Source organism: Lutra lutra, chromosome 5, assembly GCF_902655055.1.
Source record: "Lutra lutra chromosome 5, mLutLut1.2, whole genome shotgun sequence".
Taxonomy (NCBI): domain Eukaryota; kingdom Metazoa; phylum Chordata; class Mammalia; order Carnivora; family Mustelidae; genus Lutra; species Lutra lutra.
Genome location: NC_062282.1, coordinates 67,103,417 through 67,119,165, shown reverse-complemented (window position 1 = coordinate 67,119,165; position 15,749 = coordinate 67,103,417). Strand labels below are relative to the sequence as shown.

The window sequence follows — 15,749 nt, the reverse complement described above, 5'->3', positions numbered from 1 at the left end:
AAAATACAGTAAGCATGTTTATGCCCATCTGAATCCATGCATTAATAAAGGTGATCAGATTATACAATTCAAATGAATTTCCAAGAAAATATCCCTGGCACCGAGGATTAGAAATATATTTAAGCTAAATTTAGAATTCACGAAAAGCAATCCCACAGCTTACTTTCCATTATTTTTTTCCCTTCAACTAAGCTCTTAAGCTGAATAAATTAAAGTCTCCAAGATGTTTAAACAGTTCAGTCTATATTAGTATACTACAGTTTATTGCAGAATACAGTTGTAAAACCATTGCCAAGTTGCTCCTAATACCTGTATGGTCATAACTGGAAATCTCTAGCAAAGGCATCAATGTCCTACTTACCCATAAATTTTAGCTCCTTATCTATAATTACTTATCTCCTCCTTAAGAATCTGTCTCCCTTCCCCCAAAGTCTCATCCCTGTCTCTGGAGCTCTGCATCACATTCGTGAAACCATATTCTCAATCTGTCAGACAAAATGCTGCTTTCTATGGTCTAATAGCATATCTAAAATAATCTCTTGTACCTTTAAGATTTTTTTCATTCTTTTAAAAAACAAAATATAGCTCTTCAGAACAAAAGCACATGAAACAGAACTATCTGGAAAAGTATACGGCTGGGTTTCTCTTAGACTCAATTTTAGAATTGTGTGGACTGGGAAGAAAGAGGAACACAGAAGAGAAAAAATAGAATAAAGTGAGTTGAGCCCTATATTCTCTATATTTCTCAAGTTATAAGGGTGTCAAAATGATTCTAGGCAGGTTTAGGATCTTTGAATAAAAGGATACTTGTAGCCTGCTTTTCCGTCTAGACACCAAAGAGACAGCAAATCCTCAGAAAGGCTGATATTAAGTTATTTGCTGCATACTATGGGCTAGTTCCCACCTGTCCAAGTTCTCCTTCTCACAGGGGCTACATTTCCCTGTCTCCTCTTGTAGGAAGATTTCAGTTCAGGACCTGCCAGTGGAAAGAATCTGCGTAAGATTAAAATAAGATGCTGGGACAGCTGGGTAGTCACATGCAAGAAAATGAAGTGGGGCCCCTACCTCAAACCATATGCCAAAATTAACTCAAAAAGGATGTTAGACCTAAGGCTATGAACTAAAGCTATAAAATTCTTAGAAGACTACATAGGGGTAAATCATCATAATCTCAAATTCCACATTTTTATATATGACATCGAAAGCACAAGTGGCAAAAGAAAAAAAGAACAGATAAATTAGACTTCATCAAAATGTAAAACCCTTATGCACCAATGAATATTATCAAAATGTGAAAAAACAATCCACAATCTGAGTGAAAACATTTGAAAATCGTGTATCTATTAAGAGACTTGTAGCTAGAATATATTTAAAACTGCTACAGCTCAATAGTAAAAAGACAAATAATCCAATTGAAAATGGGCAAAGGCTCTGAAGAGAGATTTCTCCAAGAAGATACACAAATGGCCAGTAAGTATAAGAAAAGATGCTCAACATCATTAACCATCAGGGAAATGTAAATGAAAACCACAATAGGCTACCACTTCCAACTCAGTAGGAAAGCTTATCATCAAAAAAACAAAACAAAAACCATAATCACAAGTGCTGGTAAGGATGTAGAGAAATGATGGAAACCTCATTGGGTTGGTGCTGGTGGGGATACAAAATAGTGCAGCCACTTTGGAAAACAGGTTAGCAGTTCTTCAAAAGGTGAAACTTAGATTTACCACCTGACTTAGCAATTCCACTCCAAAGTCTCTGCCCAACATATATACATTCATCAAAAACTTGTACATGAATGTTCATGGCAGCATAATTAACAGCTAAAAAGTAGAAACAACTCAAATGTCCATTAATTGATGAATAGATAGATAAGATGTGGTCTATTCATACTGTGGAAGAATATTCAGCAATAAAAACAAATGAAGTCCTGATACAACATGAATGAGCCTTGAAAATGTTATGCTAAGTGAAAGAATCCAATCACAAAAGAACACACACTATAAAAATCTATATAAAATGTCCAGAAGAGGCAAATCTACAGAGACAAAAAGGAGATTAATTTATGTGTAGGGTAAGGGAAGGATGGGGGAGGGAGGGGAGGATGACTAGAGGGATTGGGAGTGGGGTGAGGGGGGGTTGCCTGAGGAGAAAACTTTTCTTCAGGAATAATGAAAATGTTCTAAAATTGATTATGGTGGTGGATGCCCAACTCTGTGAATACACTAAAGGCAATGAATTATATACCTCGCAAACTTAAAATTGTTAAATTGCATGGTATATAAATAAGTAATCTTTTTTTTCTTTTTCTTTTTCTTTTTTTAAGATTGAAGGGAAGAAGGAAGCCAGAGCCACACCAGGCTTTGGCTGTAGAAGCAGCATGACCTTGCAACAAGGGCACTGGGTCTGCAGGGGCAGAAGCACCAGCGCAGAGCAATTCAAGGTTAGACAGGTGAGCTCTCCTACAGGAGCAGGAGCAGCTTCCTGGAATTCTGAACATTGACTAATTCCATCTTACCCCCTCGTTTTTCTCTCTTCTACCCCTTCAAATGATTTTTGCAGCTTAATTCCCTATGTTAATCTTGTTCTGCTTGAAATTTCTAGAGGGGTTTGTTTTCCTAACTAAATCCTGGCTGATATTATTTCCTAGAGAGAAGCTATCCTCCTCATTCTCTCCTTAAAAATTTCCAAATATCTTCAGGTACTCACCCCTTCTCCACATAGTACCTTAGGAGACTGATTTCTAATCTCAGCTTCTGGGTTCAACCTGATTTTGGTCTAGCAGTAATCCAGTTCCTTTTGCTAAAAAAAAAAAAAAAAATTCAAAAGTAAGCATGTGATTATAACACTCAATGTTACTAACTGGAATTAAAATTAAAATTTCAATTTAAAAAAAAGGGAGGGGGAAGAGTCATGTGATCCAGCCATACCAATAAGAGGAAGAGGATTTTACCTGAGACTTCTAGGAATGCTCTACTTCGTTCTGAAGAAAGAAGCTTGAGACATCAATTAGATACAAAAGACAAAGGAGTAATTTCTGCAGGCGGCTATCATACAACCAAGACACGAATCCATTTCAACATGAAGATCACAGGCAGAGGGCAGGATAAAGAGACAGAGAGAACCCAAGCCTTTGATTGCATTTTTAAACTGTTGGATCAACACACTTTGAAGCTCACCTTACCTCTTGACTCCTTATATGAGCTAATAACTTGTCTTAAGGCAGTTTGACATAACTTTCCTATTACTGCCAGAAACATCTTAATTTATGTTCTGAGATACTGTGAAGTGGCAGTCCCTCTATGCAGATAGGGCTTGAGGTAACTCCCCAGTCTCTCACAGCCCCAGAGTGGCAAGAGATATCATCTAGATGATATCTCCAAACCCTGAGAAATTTAGCTGAGAGGTGGCTGGTAGACTGAGAGGGGCCTTGCAGCCTGAAGAGGAGACAAAGCAGCATGACCATGTAAAACCAGAAATGACATAGGAATGTGAACATCATGACAGGAGGGTGATGACAACCAGGACCCAGATGGGTTGCTCCATCACAGCGAATACCAGACAGGCTAGAAGACAACATGCAGTTACACCTTGTCCACTTGACAACTCAGTGTAACTTAAAGCCTTTCCCCAAAGCCCTGAAACCTTGGGAGAAAGATAATGCATTGCCTAGGTTAGTTTTCCACCACCAAAGAGGACAGAAGCTCAAAACAGAGACTGTCAGATCATAGAAAAATGAAAGAAGTTATGGATGGAGAAAAATCATAACCCTAAACGGGTACATTTCAATTATGCAGAACTCATTCTTTGGCCAGTGGGTGGCAGGAGTAGCATGATCATATGGATTCCCATCCCTATCCCAGATTTATCAACCTTACCCACCAAGGAGGATCACAATCAACCTTAATCAAGTCCTCTTTCCACTGCCTCCTCTCATCTGCAATTGTTCAGAGCTCAAACTCACATCCTCTCGCAAATGGAATTTTTATTGCAGTGGCTCTTGGGTACAATCCTGACCAGAAGGTTTATGGTAGAACACTGACCATTGGTCACTCTCTAGGGGCCCTCAGCCCCACTCTTTGTCTATACACATATATAAAACTAGGTAAGAGAAACTCAGAAAGATGGCCATAATTTGGTCCTGCAGCCTTATCCCTTCTTCCTTGCATGTCTTTCAAAGTCATATTGTTCCAAATTTGAGGCAAAGAATAAATTTTTAAGAATTCCTGATGGACAATATTCAAGTTGAAGTTGCTCTAACTTGGAACATGAATGTACTTACAACTCTTTCTTCTGATTAATTTTGTGAATTTAAATGCCACATGGCTTGTAAGAAGCTGTGTGATTTCACTTCTTGTTTCTTAACTTTCTTCTTCCTCACTTACGTTCCAGTCCCTTAAAATCAATCTCATTTCCTCAACATTGCCATAGATTACCCCAAGGAGAGATGGTTGATGTCAACACAAATGTCATTTGGTCCCTATGCCGAGATGAAGAAAACTTTCCAGTTTTCATTCCAGAGAAAAGGAAATTTGCTGTGCAAAGCAAGAATGCTGAACACAATTGGAAAAGGAAAGTTAAATAGCAGATCAATGGGTTTCTGATTCCTATTATCAACCTTCTATTAAAAACAAATTTAAATCCACTGACTTGCAGAAAATAATTCCATCTTCATATTTCACCACTATGTTAATAATATTCTTTAGGGAAACATTTGATTGAAAATGTTACTAGAATAGCAGAAACAGATCTTAATTTTTCACTGAATTTTTAAAAAGTCCTTTTACTTTATGTGCTAGCTCTTACAACTTTAAAAACTGATGAATAATACATAGCAATTATGTACATACCTATTACTGATAAATTTAAATGAGAACTATAGTTATTCTGTACCTTGTCACCAAAAACTTGAGTTTCTGCCTAAGTCTGTAATATTTTGTGTAATATTTGAAGGTTTATTTTTAATATTTCTACCAAATGTTGGCTTACAATCTTGGAATTAGACCATGTGTTATGGGTTACCATGTTAGCTAAAATGTTTGCTATAAAAAACTGTGCATGTTTATTTAAAATTACAAACCAGATTTGTCAAACAGATTGGTTTTACCCACCAACTTAATGAGCATGAACCCTCTGGGGCACTACCTGATGTAGCTTGAATTATTTCAACCTGTGTAGAAGGAATGGAGGAGATTTTCTTAGCACTAACATTTCTTAACTTTTAGAAACAGGCTTGTAAAGATGGATTTGAAGAAAGGGTCTAACAGATTAATTTCAAAACACAATGCCAGTGAGAGTTGGCCACAGAATGGATGGCCACAGAGTCTTCCGGGCATCAGTGCAGGGAGGGGAAGTCAAACACATCTCCCACAGGATGCCAGTGGTTGGTGTGAGGTGGAGTGGCCAAGGTGACAGCAGTTTCCTCTAGTGCCACATAGTCAGTGGCAGTAGCATTTCTTCCCTAGGTGACTTCCAGGGCACAGTTCCCTGGAAGCTACTAGAGGAAGTGCTCCCCGCAAACAAGAGTGTAAACCATGACAGTGGAAGACACGGCATCCAGCAAGCAGGAGCTCCAAAATCAGCACCAGGAAAAGGAATGTTCCTAGGATGACCATGAAGAGGAAGCAGCTTTGCTGTTCTGGCAAAGCTGAGCAGCAAGTCCAGAGAGGAGCCAGTCCACTGTGATGTGGAAGGATGATCCAGAATACAGTTTCAAGCAAAACTCAAATTCTCAGGCTTTTCTCAAGTGTGTGATGGAGTTGAGAAGTTTATTGTTGTTGTTGTTTGTTTCTTCCTCCTCTCTCTCTCTCCTCTCCCTTGTTCTCTTAATTCGGTCCCTTGTATCAGTAACAAAGCAAATTTAGAAGTAGACAATTACTGGCACACCTGGCTGACTCAGTCGGTAGAAGCATGCAACTCTTGATCTCAGGAATCTGAGTTCAAGCCCCACTTTGAGTGTAGAGTTTACATCATCATCATCATCCTAGTAATAATAATAAGGAGGAGGAGGAGAAGAAAAGCAGACAGTCATTAACTTCCAGAAAAGCAAGTTGTTCATGAAGGGAAAGCATAGAATACTGTGAGACTCAGACATACTGCTTATAACATTGAACATTGATGGAATCAAAATTACTGTTGGGGGGAAGAGCAGCTGAAACATGTACACATTTGTAGGATGAATATGTGACTGTGGGAGAGTCTGATTGAGGTTTGAAAAGTGGATCAGAGAAGTGATTATTACCTTTTGCAGTAAGAAGAGAATCGATCATCTCCAAAACTGGAAAAAAAACCCAAAACCTTAATTAGCAGAAAAATCCTCTCGTTGAAAAATAAGAACGATACAAACACCAGTAAAAACTGCATAAATGGGGCCCCCTGGGTGGCTCAGTTGGTTGAGCAACTGCCTTCCGCTCAGGTCATGATCCTGGAGTTCGGGGATCAAGTCCCACATTGGGCTCCCTGCTTGGTGCGGAGTCTGCTCTCCCTCTGACTTCTCCCCTCTCACATTCTCTCTCTCTCTCAAATAAATATATATTTTTTAAACTGCACAAATGTTGGGTACTATTGACTTGGGGAGTGTGAATCAAAAGCTGGGAAGAGTAAAGCTGAGGATTGCTGTTATAAGCTAGCAGAACTCATCATACTTAAAGTAAATATGTATAACTTTGACAAAAATAAAGACTACAATTTTAAATAAGAACAATTTCTAAATCCCAAAATTATACCACTATTTTCACTAGAATTCCATTGAGCTTATAAGTGAGTTAGAGAGAAATGACATCTTTATAATTCCAAATATTTCTTTCTGCAAAGATGGTTAGGATTTTTTCATTTTTATCTTCAGAGTTTTATCATTTTCTTGTAATGGGTCTTGTGCGTTTTCTGCCATTGGTATCAAGGCATGTTACAGTGTCATTTGCTAGTATGAATGACATGTTTTTCCATTGTGTAACTGTTGCTAATAGATTTTAAAAAGTGCTCTATATTTTTTGTAGCTTGCCACTTTACTACACACTTCTCTAGTATTTTTTTCAACTGACTATCTTCAGCAATTATCATTGGATATCCCAATTTTCCTTCCCCATGCAGAGGACTCCTTTGTTTCACCCATTTATCTCATGGGCTCCAACTTGTTGAGTGCAGCTTTAATAATGGAGTGAGGAAGTGTATTGCTTTCAAGTGGAATAAAAAGACTTCTAGTGTTTCCTAACATGAATAATGTTTTCTGTTGATTTCAGACAGAAATTTGATCATCTTTTTATTCTCTTCCTAATACTTCCCCTGTCTAAATACTCCTTCATACCTTAGCAAATAGCATTTGTTTTGCTTGTCTGTTTTCCCCTGCTACAATGCATGTTTCTGATGATACGGATGAGTGTCTGATTTTATCCCAGAACAGAGAATAATACCGGGCTCTACAAATTTGTTGAATGAATGTATCAATCCATGATGTACGGGTCACCCTACATAGTCAGATGTTGCTTTGTCTCTTTTAGCCTACGAAAAAGATTAATATCTGCCATACTGTTAAACCACTTTTGCATTTATGGACTACACATTACTTCATTGTGGTGTACCAACTGGATTTCCTGGTATTTTATTTTAAAGGTCTGCATCTATGCCTATAAGTATGAAATGTAGGTTTGTTATGGGTTATCTTTGTCAGGTTTGGTTTCAGGATGCTGGCCATACTAAAATAATTAAAATATTGCATGTGTTTGCTCTATAATTATTTTAAAGTAATACGGGTTAGCTCCTAAATCAAGAGCATCTGCCCAGAAAATACTCTGCGTCCTGGTGCTTGAACTTCTTCAGTCATTAGTGTTCTATTATGTTTCATTGTTCTTTTTTATTCAAGATGTGTGGGAGCATGCTTTCATTATAAAATGTTAAAACTGTACCTAAGTGTAAAGACTGAAAATGTGAGGCTCTATCTACCTTTCCAGCATAAGGCCAGAGACAGCCAGGCTTAACAGTTGAGTACTTTTGTTTCAGTATTTTTCCTATGCCCTTCCATATTTACAGGTGCACATACAAGTACGCGCGCGCGCGCGTGTGTGTATGTGTAAAATAACAAAGCCAGGAATTGCTTGAAACATTTACTTTTTTTTTAACCTGCCTTGAAACGTTTCCACTAATATGTTGTAAAAGACATAAAATATACAGGGGCATATAGCTAGCTCCACTGGCAGAGCATGTGACTCTTGATCTTCGGGTTGTGAGTTCAAGCCCCATGTTAGGTGCAGAGATTACTTAAAAATAAAATCTTTTAAAAATATGAAATATATACTTCATCCTTTTTAGTAGTTGTGTGATATTCAACATTATGGCTTTACCAGAAATTATTTAACTGTTCTTCTATCAGTATTTGGCAGTTGCCCCTTTTTCACTATTATAAACAATCCTGCTATGATCATTTTCACACACAGACCTTTTAGTCCATGCTGATTCTCTAAAATAAAGCCCTCAACATGGAATTGCTAAGCCAACAAAGATGGACAGCTTTTATGTTAGTAGATACTGGAAAAATTGTCCTCCAAAGAATGTTTTGTCATCTTACCCTCCTACCAGCAGAGTATCTTTTGCCACATCCTTACTAACCTTGGGTATTATCAAGCTTTTAGATTTTTGCTAATTTGATAAGTAAAAATTCCTTAAAATGTATCACATTAATTTACATTTCTCTGATTACCAATGACATTGAACATTTTTGTAGAGCTTATTGAATATCTATACTATTTTTCCTATCCATTACTTATTTTTTTAAAAGTAAACTCTAAAAAAAAAATAAATTAAAAAAAATAAAAGTAAACTCTGTGTTCAATGTGGGGCTTGAACTCACAACCCTGAGATCAAGAGTTGCATGCTCTACTTACTAAGTCGGCCAGGTGCTTCCACTGCTTATTCTTCTATTAGAGTATTTATATTTTCCCTATTGATTCGCACTGATATTAATCCCTTGTCAGTATCATGTAAACCTATTCCCAGGCTGCATGTTGTCTGTTAATGTTGTTATTATGTCTTTTTAATTTTTGTGTATTTATTTTATTTTTTTAACTTTCCTAAATGTTGTTTATTTATTTGTGAATTATTTTTATTTTTTTTTAATTAACAAAGAATGTATTATTTGCTTCAGGGGTACAGGTGATTCATCAGTCTTACACAATTCACAGTACTCATCATAGCACATACCCTACCCAATGTCCATCACCCAGCCACCCCTCCCTCCCACCCTAAATATAGCATTATCTTCCTTTACGACTCTCATGTTTTATATCTTGCTGAAACAGGATTTCTTCATCCCATGCTTATGAATTCTTTTTTATACCTTCGTCTAATCCCTTTATGTTTAGTTTTTTGGATATTGGGTAACATGTGTGTATAAATATATTTCTTCCAAAACGAACAACTCATCACCCCAGGTGTATTTCTTTCAAAATTGATAACCAAACTTCACCTTGATTTGAGAAGTAAATCATCTTTTTCCTACGAATTTGTTTACCATCTTCATTACTAATAGTGGCTAACATTTCTATAGTTCTAACCGTATTCTAAGCTCTTTTAAGTGCTTTTTATTATTTTCTTATTTAATCTTCTCAACAACCCTACGATATGGGTGGTATAATGGTCCCCATTTTACACATAAGCCAACTACATAGCCAACCACAAGTAGCTTAACCAAGAATGCATAGCAAATATGCCTTGGCTTGAGATTCAGTGTTCTTAACTACAATGCCAAGTGCCAGTGTACAGACTCCAATCTTTATTCATCACTATTTCTGCCTATACTGCACCAACCCTATACTTCTACAACTATATTTTCAAATGTGTTCAAATTTCTGAAAGAGAAATTAGTACAATTTCTTTCTTCTCAGAGTTTTGCAGGCCATTACTTGCCATTTTTTTTTCCTGTCATGTAACCTATAAAATCAGCTAGTTAAGTTTCATATATAATGATTAGAATTGCATTACGTTTCTAAATTAACTTGAGAAGATTTATATCTCAAAAATAGTGGCTTTCCATTTAGGAAGGGACTATCTGCATTTACTGGATCATTTTCTTTTCTAGAGCTTTATAATTTTCCATCTATGAATCTTATACTTTTGTTAGGCGTTTTGTAATTTTTCTTTTTGTTGAGAATATGTTCCTTTTTTCTCTGTTTTATTCTTTAATATATTGTTGATAATATATAGGAAAGCATTGATTTTGCCATGCTAATTTTGTATCTAAACCTCATATTGAATTCTTTATTGATTCTAGTAATTTTTTCTTGATTTCTAAGACAATTTCTTATTTGCAAATAACTATACCTATGTCTTTCCTTTATAATATTTAGATACATTATTCTTTTCTGTCTTACTGCATTAGTTAGACTCTCCATTTTAAAATTCAATAGCAACAATGCTGGGAGCAAATTTATCTTATTTCTAACATTAGGAGGAATGAATATAATGTTTTATACCAAGTATTTGATTTGGTTTATGCTAACCTTTATCAATTCAAAAAACTTTCCTTCTATTGCTAGCTTGCCAAGAGTTATTGTTTACTTGTTTTTAATCAAGAGTGATGATTGAATTTTAGCAAATGTGTTTTGCCCATATTGAAATGTCATGAGTTCTACCCCCTTTGATCTATTTATATAATGAATTACATTAATGGATTTCTTTGTGTTGAGTCATCCTTGCATCAATAATAGTTCTAGGTGCCAGGAGCTATGTTAAACACAGTGATTAGATGAATATGCATTTAAGATTGTTGTATCTTCTTGATGAACTGACCTTTTTTTATTACAAAATTTATTATTAACTGGAATATTTAGTACATTCTCAGTCAATGTAACTATTAACATGGTTGCATTTAATTCTACCATCCTGCAATTTGCTTTTTATTTGTCCCATCTCATGTGTGTTTCTCTGTTAGTTCCTTTCTGCCTTTTTGGTCCCATAAAATATTTTATAATACTCCATTTTATTGCTTCTTTGGTTTCCTCTGTGTGTGTGTGTATGTGTGTATTGGTGATTGCTATAGCGATTCCAGTATACATTCTTAAGCTTAACACAGTCTACTTCTACTTAATATTATAACATTTCATGTAGAATATAAGAAACTTCCAAGTGAAGAATTCCATTTAACCCCCCTGCAACTCTTAATGCTATGGTCATGTGTTACCATTACATATGCTAAAAATACAACAGTGCATTATTATGTTTGCTTGAACCAGTCAATTATGTTTAAAGGAAGTTCAAAGATAAGAAAATAAAATTCTTATTTATGCACATATTTACGATTCCCAATTGTCTTTATTCCTTCATCCTATCATTCTACATTTTATCTTTAGCCCAACAAACTTTCTTTGGCATTTCTTTTAGTGTCATGACTACTATCAGGCTATATTCTATCAGATTATATTCCTTTCAAAATATTTTTTGACCTTCGTTCTTGAAGATTATTTTGAAAGATACACTGTGTTGGGTCTTAAGAGTTTCTTATATCTGTAGAATGATTTTTTTTTTTGCTAAGTTTTGAATATTTGGGGTTGTTATCCCTTCAAATAGTTCTGACCCATTCTTTCTTCCCTTTTCTTCTGAGGCTTCAATTACATATGGGACAAATGATATAATTCCACAAGATACTGAGGCTCTGTTCATTTTGGAAAATAGAAAATAACAGTTTATTCTGTTTTTCAGTTTTGATATTTTCTAATTAGTCTATTTTCAGGTTCTTATACTTTTTATTCTGCAGTGTCCAATCTCCTCTTAAGCCATTGAGGGAAATTGTCATTTCTAGTATTTTTAATTGGTACTTTTACACAGCTTATATTTCTCTTTTGAGATTTTTACCTGTTCATTATGTCCATTTTTTCCCTTTAAATCCTTGAGCATGTTTACAATCACCATTTTTTAAAGATTTTATTTTTAAGTAATCTCTACACTAAATGTAGGGCTCAAACTCAAAACCCCGATATCAAGAATCACAAGCTGTACTGATTGAGCCAGCCAGGCACTCCTATAAGCACCATTTTTAAAATGTGTTCTAACTCCAAAATCTGAGTCATTCTCAGGATCGCCTTTGATTGTTTTTCTACTTTTTTCGGCGGGGGGCGGGGGTAGGCTCCATGCTCAGCATGGAACCTAATGTGGGGGGCTTGAACTTACAACTCTGAGATCAAGATGTGAGCTGGGATCGAGAGTCTGACACTCAACTGACTAAGCCATCTAGGTACCCTCAATTGTCTGCTTTTTAAAATCTTGATTATGAATTCAATTTTCCTGCTTCTTTGCATATGTAGTGATTTTTTAATTGTATGCTGCATGTTACAGGCGATATATTGTAGAGCATCTGGATCATCTTGTTTCTCATTTAAAGGTATAATGTTTGGTTATGGTCAGAAACTGCATAAATGCTTCATTCTCTTCATCTTTCAGGCCTCGTTTTATGCTCTGTTTGGGCAAATCAACATTGATTTTGACCTTAATCCTAGGATATGATCTTACTACTTACTCCAAAAGAGTGGCCTTTCTGTGGTCTCAACTGAATGTCCAGTGGGCTCAGTAAAGTCTTTCTACCATAGCTGGATTGCAACTTAAATTTATTTTGGCATGGCATGGCATGACTTCTGGCATTTCCATTCATTTCTTAGCACCACAGGAGTTGCTGTCTTGCAGAATCATGAGGTCTTACAAAATCTTAACCTATACAGGCAAAGCCCAGAGTAGCTCTAAGCCAAAGAGCTGAGAAGAATCTCTACACAGACTTGGGAAACCTCCCTTCTGTAGACCTCATTTGTCTCTGTAGTTCTATACTGTGAATTTCACCTGCCTTTTCATCCCCTCTGTTGCAATTTTTGCCACACTTCAGTATGACTTAATGTTGTTCACTTGGGCTCCACTTTGTGGCAAATTCAGGAAACTGCCCCCAGACATAAAACCAGGTTGAGGGGGCACCTGGGTGGCTCAGTGGGTTAAGCCGCTGCCTTCGGCTCAGGTCATGATCTCGGAGTCCTGGGATCGAGCCCCGCGTCGGGCTCTCTGCTTGGCAGGGAGTCTGCTTCCTCCTCTCTCTGCCTGCCTCTCTGCCTGCTTGTGACCTCTCTGTCAAATAAATAAATAAAATCTTTAAAAAAAGCAAAAAAAACAAACAAAAACAAAACCAGGTTGAATATGGTACTCACCTCATTTATTCCCTGTCTTGCTGAGACTATAGTATTGCACAGTCTATCTTCCAATGCCTAAAAGTAACCACCTCACAAGTTTGGTTCAGTTTTATAGAACAGTAAATCCAACAGCAGCTACTCCACCCTGGACTTGAAATAAACTTGTAATAGAACAGGACATCTGGGTGGTTCAGTCAGTTTAGTGTCTGCTTTTGGCTCAGGTCATGATCCCAGGGTTCTGGGATTGAGCCCCATGTCAGGCTCCCTGCTCAGTGGGGAGTCTGCTTCTCCTCTCTCTGCCAGCAGCTCCCTGCTTGTGCTTTCTCTCTTTGTCAAATACATAAATGAAATTAAAAACAAAAACAAAAACGCCACACTTGTAATAGAGAAACCTCATTGGTATTTCTCTATCTTTCACTCTTAGGCTCTTATTTCCTCTCTCTCTCTCTCTCTCTTTCTCACGCGCGCGCGCGCGCGCGCGCGCGCACACACACACACACACACACACACACACTTTGCCATCCTTTGGAATAATAATATTTCCCTTTTTATTTTCCTTCTTCTCCAATGGCCTTATTTTAATCTGGTTTTAATTTTTTAAAACATGTTCTAATTTATTCTCCATCAGCATCAAGAATGAAGTTACTGATATGGACCCTCCTTGTTCAATATAAAAACTTTATCACACTTCACTCCCTCCTCCACATTTCTCTTCACCCCATGTCTCCAGGTGGTTTTAAAAATTATATACATTTTCTTTTTTAAATTCTTTGTTATACATTGTACAGTTTCACAACCACTTTACAAGCAATTCTTTAGATTTACATCTAAGTTTTTCTTGCTCACTGCTCTTTTTTCCTAAAACACGTCTTTGTCTTTATTAAATTCTTTATTTTGATTAGTTTTTGTTTTAAGGGCTAATTTAAGTTGTAGTTTTCAAAAAGCATACGTGAGTCATATAATTTCTGAATTCTTTTAAATTTGAGCCAGGCTTTCATTTGCTTTTGCATTAAGATAATAGGTAGGCTTAGGGGCGCCTGGGTGGCTCAGTGGGTTAAGCCGCTGCCTTCGGCTCAGGTCATGATCTCGGAGTCCTGGGATCGAGCCCCGCATCGGGCTCTCTGCTCTCTCGGGGAGCCTGCTTCCTCCTCTCTCTCTGCCTGCCTCTCTGCCTGCTTGTGATCTCTCTGTCAAATTAAAAAAAAAAAAAAAAAAAAAAAAAAAGATAATAGGTAGGCTTGGGGCGCCTGGGTGGCTCAGTGGGTTAAGCCGCTGCCTTCGGCTCAGGTCATGATCCCAGGTCCTGGGTTCGAGCCCCGCATCGGGCTTTCTGCTCAGCGGGGAGCCTGCTTCCTCCTCTCTCTCTGCCTGCCTCTCTGCTTACTTGTGATTTCTCTCTGTCAAATAAATAAATAAAATCTTTAAAAAAAAAAAAAGATAATAGGTAGGCTTGGAATATAATTCTTGGAACATAATGCTTTTTTTCCCAGGAGGCTATACATTTTCTCTGAGCTTTTCTAACACTAGTGTTATAAATAAGGAGTCTAATGCTATTTGAACTTTTTTTCCCCTTTGATGACTTTTTTCTCCCAGCTGACTGCTTCCAGCCAAAACCACCTGGGTACCATTCCTTCTCACTATACCCATCTAATCTTTGCTAACCCTGCTCCATGTACAACGCTGAATATTTCAATTCAGAGAAGTTGCCTTTTTCTGTTTGATTATTGCTTTTCATTCATCTACTACTTTCTCCTTCTGGAATTCATATAATCATGATATTAATTCTACTGCTTCAACATTTTCTGCCTCTTGATTTTTTCTCTTGAATTCCCAAATCTTATAGTTTGTGCTGTGCATTCTGAAAGAATGTTCCTCAGTTATTCTTCTTTTTATTCCTGACTTGTTTTTTGCCTCTCGATTTATACATTTTTGTAGAAGTTGGCACTTAAAATAATAATAATATATGATCCTTTTAAGTTTAATTAAGAAAATTAGCTCCCCAACCCCTACATTCTTCTATTGTATAGGAAGTCTGTTTTACTATGGATGATTTGATCTGAGTGTTCGCATTTGATCCCCCTCATTTGAATTACTGTATTTCTTAATTTATCTGGAAATTTTTCTCTTAACCTTACAGAAAAATTAGTTTTTCCAATAGTGGCTCATCAGTGCTCCCTTATTCACTCCTACCTGCTCCATTTTCAGTTAAAATTCTTCACCTTCATAGACATGTTTCCAACAGTAATACACACATATTCCTTTTATATTCCCTGGATTGTTTCTTTCTGAAATGGGAAAAAGGAAGGGGTCAAACATGTGATTAGGAATCATCTTTGTCATAGAAATTTATTTTTCTTAGAGTACAACAAAACAAATTTTCCATTGTATTGTATTATATTAAGAATAGTAAAATTCTTTAAGAGAAAAAATGGCTATACACATTCTTTCCTTATAGAGAAACAGAGACGTTACCTTGTTGCCAACATTCTTACTAAAGCGGGGGATGAAACCTTAAGTTACTTTCCCACCACTAAAAGCATTTTGAAATACTTTCCTTGAAATCACATTTAGAATCTTGAAACTACTATAGACTTC

At 36.7% G+C, this 15,749-nt stretch overlaps 1 protein-coding gene across 1 annotated transcript in view; it reads right to left on the bottom strand.

Moving 5' to 3' along the window:
- MEGF10 (multiple EGF like domains 10) overlaps positions 1-15,441 on the bottom strand; it is a 218,576-nt gene extending 203,135 nt beyond the window's left edge. The window contains exons 1-2 of the mRNA XM_047729949.1: positions 15,345-15,441; positions 6,242-6,277 (exon numbers count right to left, since the gene is read on the bottom strand). The gene's annotated coding sequence lies outside the window, so the exon portion shown is untranslated. The remainder of the gene's footprint in view (positions 1-6,241; positions 6,278-15,344) is intronic.
- Positions 15,442-15,749: the final 308 nt, after the last annotated feature.